The sequence below is a fragment of the Sinocyclocheilus grahami genome, unplaced genomic scaffold (assembly GCF_001515645.1).
Source record: "Sinocyclocheilus grahami isolate Dianchi unplaced genomic scaffold, SAMN03320097.WGS_v1.1 scaffold2162.1, whole genome shotgun sequence".
NCBI classification, from domain to species: Eukaryota; Metazoa; Chordata; class Actinopteri; order Cypriniformes; family Cyprinidae; genus Sinocyclocheilus; species Sinocyclocheilus grahami.
Window position 1 is genome coordinate 11,637 of NW_015507341.1, and position 8,847 is coordinate 20,483.

General features: G+C 36.7%; 1 pseudogene; it reads left to right on the forward strand.

Annotated features, from left to right (window-relative positions):
• Window positions 1–518: 518 nt before the first annotated feature.
• LOC107574255 (taste receptor type 1 member 1-like) lies at window positions 519–5,998 on the forward strand (annotated as a pseudogene).
• Window positions 5,999–8,847: the final 2,849 nt, after the last annotated feature.

The window sequence follows — 8,847 nt, forward strand, 5'->3', positions numbered from 1 at the left end:
CATCATTTCCAGTTCCTTATTTCAAAATAATAGAGCATAGGTGCTGCACAGTCCTGATATAATTTCTTAGAAGTGGTAGTTTAATGTGACACTTGTGGGTGACAAATCTAGATTAATGTCAGATATGTAAAAACATTTAAATTTATGGGTTATCTTAAACACACACATTAAAAAATTTAAAGCTTATGCAAACAGTGATAGTGTTGCTGTTTTCCTTGTCCATTTGAAGTCCTATTTCAGCATTGGTTTTCAGCCTCCAGGGAGGGCATTAAGTTTGATTTGTAAATTCAAAAATGTGTTATGTATGAGGAGATGTGTGTGGTGTAATGCTCTGTTTAAAAAAATGATTGACATGCTTTGTGAATTAGATATGGAAATGGACATTTGTGTCAGTGAATATGGTGGTTTAAGCAAAGTAAAATGTGTTTTAAGAAAATTAAGTCTAGAATATGAGCCTGACTGATCTCAAACGAGCCACTACACATCTCTGTTTCAGGACCAACAGCTCATCTTAAACCATGCGTCTCAGTAGCATTTACATTTTGCTTGTGGGCTTTACTAATTGTTTCTTTTTCAAAAGTTCTTGCTCAGCATCAGACTTCAGCTTGGAGGGAGATTACTTATTGGGTGGCCTTTTCCCTTTACATGAAATTGAAAAGGAAACAACCCTGTTTTCTGCAGAGACCACCGAATGTTTCAGGTAAGCAAGGAGCTTTTAGCAGTCTCGGGTTATGAATGCACAGTATTTTAAATTAAAGCAGCATTTCCTCAAAGTCCTCATTGCTAAACTGAATATTCAATTACATGCTATTAACTCCCTCACTTATGTTTTCAAGGCACATTTCCTCAAAATCTGGCTATCACATGTTGCAAGTAATGAGGTTTGCTGTTTAGGATATTAATAACTCCACCACTCTTCTGCCCAATGTTTCTCTGGGCTATGACATTTTTGATCATTGTTCTAATACAAAGAATTTCAATTCAGTCTTAAATTTAATCTCAAAGAATGGCTCAATAAAACCTAAAGAAAAACTCAACAACTATCAGCCTAAAGTAATTGCTTTAACAGGACCATATGGAAGCACAAGAACTATTACTATTGCACCACTGTTCACAATGGACCTTATACCAATGGTAAATTTTCTATTTGTAAGGTTTACAACAAAATACACACTTACTTCCTACCTTTTGTTCAGAACTACAAAGTTACTATATATTTAAATATATATGAGTGTTTTCTTCTCTTTTAAAGGTGACTTATGGAGCTACTAGCTATGTGTTAAGCAATAAACTTCAGTATCCTTCCTTTGTAAGAACAATCCCTAGCAACAAAGACATGATAGAGATGATTATTCACATCATACGGTGGTTTGGATGGAACTGGGTTGCCTTTCTTGGTAGCCAAGACGATTACAGTTCAGATGGACTAAAGCTGTTTAATAAGTATATAAACAATACTGGCATTTGTTTGGCCTATCAAGAGGGTCTAAGTCTAAACGCAAACTACAGTCTAACGCTTAAAAAGATTGATATGCTCAACATCAATGTCATTGTAGTTTTTGCTTTGCCACAATATGCAAGCAAAATTGTCAAAGCAGCCATAGCGAACAACATCCAAGACAAAGTATGGATTGCAAGTCAAACATGGGCTATGAATCAACAGCTTCCAAAAGAGCCAGGAATTGAAAAAATTGGCACAGTCATCGGCATTACAGAGAGACTGTTGTCATTCCCCGGATTTAATCAATTTGTCTATAAAGCCAGAGGAACATCTGATGCTGACCATAATGATGCTGAGGGCAAAGTCAAGAGTAAGACATGCAATCAAGTTTGTCATTACTGCTCATTGCTGACTGCAGAGGAGATTATAAACGAGAATCCATCATTTTCCTTTGGCATCTATTCTGCCATATATACGATAGCTCATGCATTACATAAAGTTCTGCAGTGTGACATCAATGAATGCCAGAAAAATACGATGACCAAACCATATATGGTAAGCAAAGTTGAATCATTATTTCAAATACAGTATTGATGTTTTAATTAATTAAAAAATCAATATTAGTTTTTTATGAAACTACATGTTATACATTATATTGTTTTATTGCTTACATTATTTATTTATTTATATTGTATAATCTAATAAATGAGTAAAACAAAAGTAATATTTTTTAATGTTATATTATATAATATTAATAATAATATTTGTCTTTTTTTATTTGAACTCACCTTACAGCTTCTTGGAGAGATAAAGAAATTGAATTTTCCACTCAATGGCCGTCAGGTGAAATATGATGATAATTATGATCCAGCCATCAGTTATAAAGTTGTGCTCTGGCGCACTGATGTGAATCCTCCACAGTTTGAGACGGTGGGCACATATGAGAAACATGCAGAAATTACGTTTACCATCAACAACTCTCTCCTGCCATGGCATAACAAAGTTTCTGTACGTTTATTTATTTATTTATTTTGAGCCTTATTCTAAACTTTTAGCTTTACAAATTTTGTCAATCAGTTTTAAATATTTCTCCAAATAACAGACTTCTATTTTAGCAAAAGGAATTTATCGTCATGATGAGTGAGTAAGGTTTGCTGTTGAGGAGATTAATAACTCCACCACACTTCTACCCAGTGTTTCTTTGGGCTATGAAATATTTGACCATTGTTCAAATACAAAGCCTTTCCATTCAGTCTTAAGTTACTAACCCATGCAGCAGATATTTGTTTCCATTTCAATAAAGACTATATGGCCTTATTTTAGTTGTCTGTTGACAGTTCTAAAAACAAGATCTAAGATATTTGTGTGTTTGAGGTAATTGTAATTTATGTTTTGTAAATTATAGTAAGTTTATGAAAATTACATTGTGTTCAGTTCCCTTTTTAAGTGGAACTTCAACGCTGCGTCGTGGAGTTGACGCTATAGGGAATGCCATCACTATGACTGGTGTCTGAAGCACATGTAAACGCGCCAGTAATCACAGGGGGAGGAGTCTGACAGGAGTGTTTTCCCTTTTGAGCATTCCCTGCCAGCTCTGTTGCTTTCATGTTGGTTGGAGAAGCCACTTTTCCAACCTGACTGATTAATTGTGACATGTCCAATTGTGAGGAATTAGATAAAGAGCGAGTTGAGGCACCTCCTCTGTCTCCCCATATATATGTTTGTGAGATTTTTTTATACCTCCCACCTTGTCAATGGAGTAAGTGGATCCTTGTTTGTCTCCCTGCCTGAATAGTGGTAGGGACATATCTCCCCTTGGATGGCCCTAAGGGTTGATGCAAGGTGAACAAATTTGGTGGTCAGTTTAATTCTCTCTACTTTGTTTATCTCCCTCCCCAACTATTGTTGGGTCTTAAAGTATGAATTTCACTCTCGTTTGGTTGGGTGTTCTACTATGGCCCTGGTTGGACAATGCTAATCAGTAGAGGAAGTTCGCCTAGAGGCGTCCCTCCTTGTTATCTGTCACATACTATGGTCTTGTGCTTAAACAAAAAAAGACAAAGCACTAGCTAAATCGGGTCTTAGGTAGAGTGCCTTTACTCAAGGCAGGGTTTAAGCTGCTCGCCCCCAGGTGCATTGGGGTCCCACTTGGAGGAGTGGCAACATTGAAGGATGTAGTGTGAAGCACTAATTACTAATGTTTTTAGCACCTTGCATGCTCCCTTTGGTTGGCTGCTTAAGTAACCCTTAGGGTAGAGCAGGGTGAGACTCTCTCTCTTTCATTTACCTCCCTCCTCAGCTGATGTTGGGATTTGAAGAAGGGATACATGCTCCCCTTTGTTAAGGTGCTTCTATAGGTCTCTCCAGGCAATCAGTATTACAAAGTGGCGAGTTGGATCGCCGATGGTGTCCCTATTTGTCATTATAGAATTTTATAGTTTAACCATTAACTATAGTGAGTACTGGAGAAGTGCCTCTACTTAAGTCAGGGTACACAAATTCCTTGTGTGTTTACACACACGTGGCGAATAAACCACATTCTGATTCTAATGAGTTTTCTTACCTAATAAATCTAGGTTGTTGAAATGGATTAGAAGCTCACCTGCAGGGTGATTGTATTGAAAATGCTCCCATCAGTAGCCTGCTCCCTAATAGCCTTGTTGAGATGCTTTGTCTCATTGCCATGCCCAGGGCTTCTCTGCTTGTCTCCTTCAGAGTTAATTATGTGTGTTGCAGGTGCCCTTTTAAACTCATGGGTGCTACGCTTGTGTCGTCATGGACTACTCAACCAATGATTATTGGCATGTGATTCAGACACCGGTCATGCTGATGGAGTTCCCCATAGTATCAACTCCATGATGCAGCACCTCGTTCCCCTTCACTGGGAACCATGGTTACATACGTAACCTGAGACATTTACAGGCTGTGTTGTTTGAGAGCACTGATCGTAGTTTATAGAAATGTGTAAAACTGCTAAAGAAAAAAATAACTTTAAATAACACATTTTCCTGTTTGTTAAAGGTTCCTTTCTCAAATTGCTCTGTTGAGTGTAAGGTGGGACATTCAAGACAAACTGAAGGTTTTCATAGTTGCTGTTTTACGTGTAGAAAATGCCCGCCTAACAGCTATGTGGATTTTTCTCGTAAGTACCTCAGGTGGCAGTCAATGACAATTTTATATTTAAAAGGAGAGTCTACCTAAAAACAAAATTTCTGTCATCATTTACTCCTCCGCATGTCATTCCAAACTTTCCTGCAGAGCACAAAAAATTAATTTTGAAGAATGTTGTTAACCAAATAGTTTCCATTCCTATTAACTTGCATTGTATTTTTTTGTACATACAGTGAAAGTCAATGGAAAATGTTTGGTTGTCAGCTTTTTTCAGAATATCTTATTTTACGTTTCTCCAAAGAAAGTCAAATAGGTTTGGAATGATATGAGTGTGGGTTCATTTTTGGAATGGAATATCCCTCTTCAGTCCATTCCATCACCATAATACTTTACTGGAGTTATGGTGCTATTTGAAGTCTGATTTGAAGACAAAATATTTTCCCACATCCAGTTACTATTGCTTTTGCCAAAATACTATACTAAACATTTATGTTATTACATTTTTTTTCAGGGGACCCTTATACTTGTTTTCCTTGTGCAGAGGGTGAATGGTCTGATGAGGGCAGCACGACATGTAAGACTCGCTCTGTTGTCTATCCTCAGTTCACAGAAATCGCCTCCATCACTGTCATGGTTTCTGCTGCATGCCTAATTATTCTCCTTATTGCCATATTTTGCCTTTTTGCCTACAATTACGACACGCCAGTGGTGAAGTCTGCTGGTGGCGGCATGTGTTTCCTCATGCTGACCAGTTTGATTATGTCTAGCATAAGTGTGTTCTTTTTCTTTGGAAAACCAACATTTGTATTTTGCCTCTTGAGAAATGTCATATTTGCATATTTCTTCACTGTCTGTATTTCCTGTTTGACTGTCCGTGCCTTTCAAATTATTTCTGTTTTTAAAATGGCTACTCAGTTCCCTAAGTTGCACAGCCTTTGGGTAAAGCACAATGGCCAGAGGCTCTTCATTGCATTTGTTTCTTTCATTCATTTCATTTCTTGTGTGATCTGGATGACTGTCGACACTTTCAAACTCATTGCTGACTCATGGACTTTTAAAGACCAAATTATGCTCATTTGTGAAATGGGGAACACTATATGCTTTACCATAGTCATGTTTATAAGTTGGTTTCTTGGTTTCCTGTGTCTATTGTTTTCTTATATGGGAAGAGATCTGCCGAAAAATTACAATGAGGCCAAATCAATAACATTTAGTCTCATTTTGTACTATCTGAGCTGGATTGCATATTTCACAGCATACCTCACTCTCAAAAGCAAATACATTGTCGTTTTGAATGCAGTGGCCCAGGTATCCAGTATAAATGGAATTCTCTTCAGTTATTTCATACCAAAATCTTACATCATTATATTCCAACCACAAAAGAACACTCCTGCATACTTTCAAACTTCTATTCAGAATTACACCCAAACCATTAGTAGGACCTAGACTCAGACATTAGTATTTTTATAGAAAGTTAACTCTTAAAGGATTAGTTCACTTCCAGAATAAGAAAATCCCTGATCATTTACTCAACCCCATGTCATCCAATATGTTCATGTCTTTCTTTCTTCAGTCGAAAATAAAATAAAAATGTATATACTTTTTTTAACCACAAATGCTCGTCTTGCACTAGCTCGACTTCATGCATTACGTTGTCACGTTGGAAAGGTCACGTGTGATGTAGCTGGAGGTACTGACCCAGTGTTTACAAAGTGAACATACAAAGACAGTCAAACACCCTTTACAAAAAAAGGTGAAATAGCGATGTCGGACGATTTTGAAGTTGGAGGAGAAAATGAGATGAGAGTTTTTCACCCTACCCTACCTTTTTGAACTGGAGCGCACAGATGAAGAACTAACCACGCGTGATCTTTCCAACGTGATTATATCGTGTATTCCCAGTAGGCAAATATATCTGTGTAACAGTGCTATACTTAAAAGTTATATACACCTTTGAGTGATAAGGAAACATGCATGAATGAGAAAATAGAGTGGGATGCACTTGATAGAGTTATTAAGTACAATAAGCAGTGAAAAAGAACTCAATCTGCTGCTCGCGCTGACTGACACACAGCCGAAGTGCATGCACTGAAAGCCCCTCTCTCGACAGCATGTGATCGCGAAAACAGATCTCTTTTGTTTTATTGTGCTTGAATGGTCAAATACGCACACAGTTATCTCAATATGCCCATTGTGTGCTGTATATTACAGATAAAATAAAATATATTAAATAAACACAGTCAGTTATGTGTTAAACAAATGTAAAGAGTTGGGTGAGAACCGGATGTGTATCAGTATACTGGATCTGTGCAATTGGTTTAAAAGGGACAGCAGTCTTTTTTACCTGCTGCTGTCTGTCATTAATTTTAATCACTCACTGCACTTGACTGAATCACTTTTGGATCTTTCATAAGTTCATGTTTGATTGGTACAGTGAAGACTGTGCAATGTTTTATTTTGCCACTTTATTCAATTTCTGTAATATTTCTTACTACGTTAAATAAACCTAGCCTACTGTAGCTGAATAAATTAAAAGTTTATTTCATGTTTATTTGTTCTATTGCTTTTGTAATTTGCTTATTTTTCTTATTTTTAATTACAAAAATAAAATAAAATATATTGAGATATATATCGTTATCATGAAATAAAATTTCTAATAGCATGAAATAAGATTTGGGTCATATCGCCCAGGTGGGAGGTAAGACAATTTTAAAATGTAGCGCATATTGTATCAAAAGCCATGGATTTTCTGAAATTGTATAATGGAGATGTTTATCTCCTGTTCCTATGAATGTATGATTCTTTTAATTCTACTGTTTAGCATTCGAGAAAATAAGAACATTTGCCACCAATTTAATAATAATCAAAGATTTAACAAAATCTTGGATAAATGTAGAAAACCTTTCAAAATGATGAATACATTTTTAAGGATTGATTAGCCTATTTCTTATATTTTTAACAGAGGTATTTTAACTGGATGCACACGGTTCACAGAATACTATACTATATTATAAATAATATATTTTTGGGGGAAGGGTGACAATCTGATACTAACTGACACTGTCAATTTATACGCATTTTGAAATCTGTAATATGTCAACAAATGTGCATAAATATCATACAATATGAAATCTTTATTAAAAGAGTTACTGGTAGTACAGACAGGCAGAGTTCAAACACAAGCGTCAGGTATAAACTAGGCGAAACAGTAGCGTAATCACAAGACAGGCAGTGGTTCAGGGCAGATAGCAGACAAAGCAGAGAATAACCAGGTGGACGAGAAAGTAGTGATGTGACATTTGTACATTATTCTTCTATTACATCATATTGATATTCACACTGGCATGAAATGGGTTCATGAATTTATCACAGAGAGAAATTCAACATATATACACACACACACACAGAGTAGTCTTTTATTTGAGCATGTAACATGAAACTATGTATGGAAACTATGTAAACTGTCTATGGAATGTGTGGTGGCTGCTTCATCCAACAAAGCGTCTTTTTAATTTTTTTTTGGCTGCATTATTTTTTACTAACCACCAGATGGTGAGATGTTTTCGACACTCTCAAAGCTTTGAATCTTTTCCCGAAACAATCAGAGTAAAGCCTCAGTGCTTCATCATGAAGCTTATTTTGCCCATCCTTACAAGGAAGAATCACAAAGGCAGGCAGCATAGGGTTGAAACAGGGTAAACAATCCAGGATCATACACAGAAAAAAAAACAAATAGACAGGAGACATGCTCATGATTGCCAGTCACAGGAAAATAAGGCTTCACAATAAGAGTGTGCTTGAGCTGTTTAAATAGTCCAGGGAATGAGTATCAGGTGTGCAGGTAATCAGTGCCAGGCGAAAAGAAAGTCCTGGGCTGTGTCCGAAATCACCCCCCATACCCTCATTCACTATTCCCTACATTAGGTCACTAATTCAGTTCACTAGAAGGAGTGAATGAAAACGAGTAGTGAATTCGGACACTGAGTGCACCGGAAGGAATGCCGCTTTTGCATAGTTTGTGCTTGCTGTTCATTAATCATTTGAAACTAGCAGCTCCAGTAGTAAGATTAAAGGATTTATCTTGAACTCTGTCATGGAAATTATGTATAAACCCTAATCAAACAATTTAATAATCAATTTACAATGAATTTATACCCGTGTTGTACATTATGCTGTACGCCATGGATGAGCGCTTTGTAAAAATTAACGGATTGATTATTCAGCTGCGGGCGCCATCTTCTGGCGAGATGCGGGAATTCATTCGGCTCACGGTGCATTATGGGCATTCTCTAGCC